This window comes from Kryptolebias marmoratus, linkage group LG11 (genome assembly GCF_001649575.2).
Source record: "Kryptolebias marmoratus isolate JLee-2015 linkage group LG11, ASM164957v2, whole genome shotgun sequence".
NCBI lineage: Eukaryota > Metazoa > Chordata > Actinopteri > Cyprinodontiformes > Rivulidae > Kryptolebias > Kryptolebias marmoratus.
Window position 1 is genome coordinate 27,208,924 of NC_051440.1, and position 3,035 is coordinate 27,211,958.

A 3,035-nucleotide genomic window follows, 5' to 3' on the forward strand; every position below is an offset into this window, starting at 1 on the left:
TCCATCCATCCATCCATCCATCCATCCATCCATCCATCCATCCATCCAACCAACCAACCATGGAGCAGAGTGTGGAGATGTTCCTCCTCAGTCTGTGGTTCTGGTTCCTCGTCCTGCCGACCCGGTGTCTCCTTTTGGGGCGTGGCACCACAGTGACATCAGCTGACCACCAGGTGGGTCACCTGTTTCACTTCAAAGGCGATCAGGAGGAAGAAAGAAAAGAGAAGGACAGACTAGGGTTCACTGAATGCAAACAGAAGCCTTTCTCCTGGTTTTACTTCATCAAACGGGGACAAAAACAAGGAAGTATGTTAAGTTTTTGTTTTCTACATAAAGTGTTTTTGTTTTTAAAGTTAATACAGACACACATTGTTAAATTCAGACAGGTATTGTTCTTCTGTTGCGTAATGCAGTTTATCAAGAACCACACGGATTTGAGCAACACAAGCTTCCGTTTTTTAATATCCTGTCAGTTTTTGTGTGTTTTGGTCGTCTTTAAACAGGAAGTGAGGGCCCCACCCACCAACTGCTCACAGCTGTCACCAGCAGACCCTTCCATGAGTTCTTCCTAACAATGCTTCCAACTCAGTCAGTTTTATAGATGTTGAGCTAAAATCTGGTGTGCTAGTAGTTTATGTATGTTGAACAATGTTTAATAAATTACATTTTGAAAACTATGTTTGACATTTGTCCTTAACATACTTTAATATAAGGTAGCTATGGAAAGATAGTTTCAATCACACAATGAAGTGCAAATATTTTGAAAACACAGNAAAAGACTTGCAGGTAAATTANATTTGTTTCCATTTTATGTAGGGGGAACAGATTATTTCAGGCAGCTGAACTATTTTGTTTCCCCCTCCTAACTTTTCAAATTCTCAAACATGTATGATAGCATACTAGACATTTCCTTAATCCAGTAATCTGTCATATTTTACATGACATGTATTTTTAAACTCTCATGTCTTCCTTTGTGATAAACTGCACACAAACAGAAAAATACAGCTATAAAATCATCAACATTTTTCATATATCTCTTAAACAACTTGCTCAGAACTACCAAACATTCAATCATTTTCAGGATTTTAAACCTTCAAGTACCAGTTTAATTATTTGAAATAATTCATTATTTATTACAGAAACAAATATATCACAAGAAATGAATTATTTTCTGTACAATAAATAGGAGGACGGGACTTCAGTGGTGATGAGAGTCAAAGATTAGATTTGACTACATTAGTATTTTTTTATTTAGTACCAGATTTTTTAAATCTCACCTCCATTAGAGTCTAAAATCATTTTGAAGACAGGAAGTGATCTTTAACACCTGTGGGCTGATGCATAAAGTAGTTTTATCATTTATATTATGGAGCCGCGTGGCAACCAGAGGAGAGTTTTTTTTATTTTTTAGATGTATTTCATGTTTTTGAAGAGGTCCTCCTGTCCTTGTTGTACCTAAAAAGCAGCTGTTAGTGTTTTATGAACCTGGCTCATTTCTTCAGAGAGCAGAGAAGAAGAAAGACGAAGAAGCATTTCAGCGCAGAGGAGACTTCAGGTACAGTCATTAGGTTTTATCTGCCGGCGAGCTGCAGGACTCGTCTGACAGGGAGCGCTCCACTTCTGTGACCTCTGACCTTTCCTCAGAAAGTGGAGAGGACAGTTTCTAATAATCAGATGAACAGCATGTTGTTCCTGGAAGGCTGAGAAGTCTTTCTGACCTGGAGGGAGACGCTGAGAGAACGAACGCTGACAGTGAGTCCACTTCCACGCTTTAATGACTGGAAGCAGGAGGACTCTGCAGGTAAGGATCGGATATTCTCTACCTGAACACCTGTGCTATTGTCCAGCAAAATGTATATTTTTGATGCTTTCATGAAAAATATCCATCATCCAGTTTTTTTTTTTACCAGCTAAGTACTCAGAAGTTCCTGTGAACTTCCTGAGTACTTAGCAGGTACATGAGTGGTACTGGGATACATGCAGAACCCAGTGGGTGCCAGGACTGGGCTTTAATATGACCTGAACAGATCAGCGCAGGTTTCATTAAAGTTCTCCTGCAGGATTTATGAAGGCCTGAAGGTGAGACTTCAGATTCCTTCTGAGGCCGACGCTCCGGCTGCTCATCGTTCAGCCACTTCCTGTCCGTCCACACCCCGCCAAATCAAAACTCAATCACCGTTTGTCCTCCCTGCTGCCTCCAGAGCCTGTTCTGGTTTCACGCTTTCTTTGTGGCTTCGTCCCATCTGCTTTCAGCCTGAAGTCCTGCAGAACCAGAACCAGCAGAACCAGCAGCTCTGATGGAGAACGAGTTCAGGACGTACCTGCTGGAGGTGAAACACCTGACAGGTAAACTCTGGTCTCAGATGGGTGGGTCGGGTCAGCCGGAGACATTTTAAAATGTTTATCTGCTGCTGCCTAAGATAATAAATCTCTCGCTGCCAGCTGCAGAGAGCAAAGAGCTCCTCAGGCCCGTCTCATGCTGCTGACAATAATCCTGCAGCTCCAAACCCAAACATTTCATTTCCAATTACAGAAGCTGCTTAATCTCCTGCCGAGAGGTGTTCTTACATTTCAGGTGGAAAAACCTTCATTTTAGCATCAAAACATGTCTGTCTGTAAACTTTACAAACACATGAGCCTTTTTCCTTCCCACCAAATAAAATCTGAAGCTGCAAACCCTGGAAACACAACCGCATGGACCAGATGTTTCTGATTTCAGTGACTTTGTGCAGGTGGAGGAAAGAAACATTTTTAATGTGGAGGTGTAGAGACACATCCTGATCCAAAATAACACCAAGGTTCTTTACTTTAGAACTGGAGGCCAAATTAATGCCATCCACAACCCCAACTTCTGTCTGTCTGAGTTTAAAAGCAGAAAATAAAGAGTCATCCAGGTTTTTATGTCTTTAAGACATGTTAGTAATCTAAGAACTGATTGGATTCATCAGGTTTTATAGATAAATATAACCGAGTATCACCCAGTTACCCCATGCTGTCTAATAACTTCACCTAAAACAGGAAAGAGGATCGGTCCG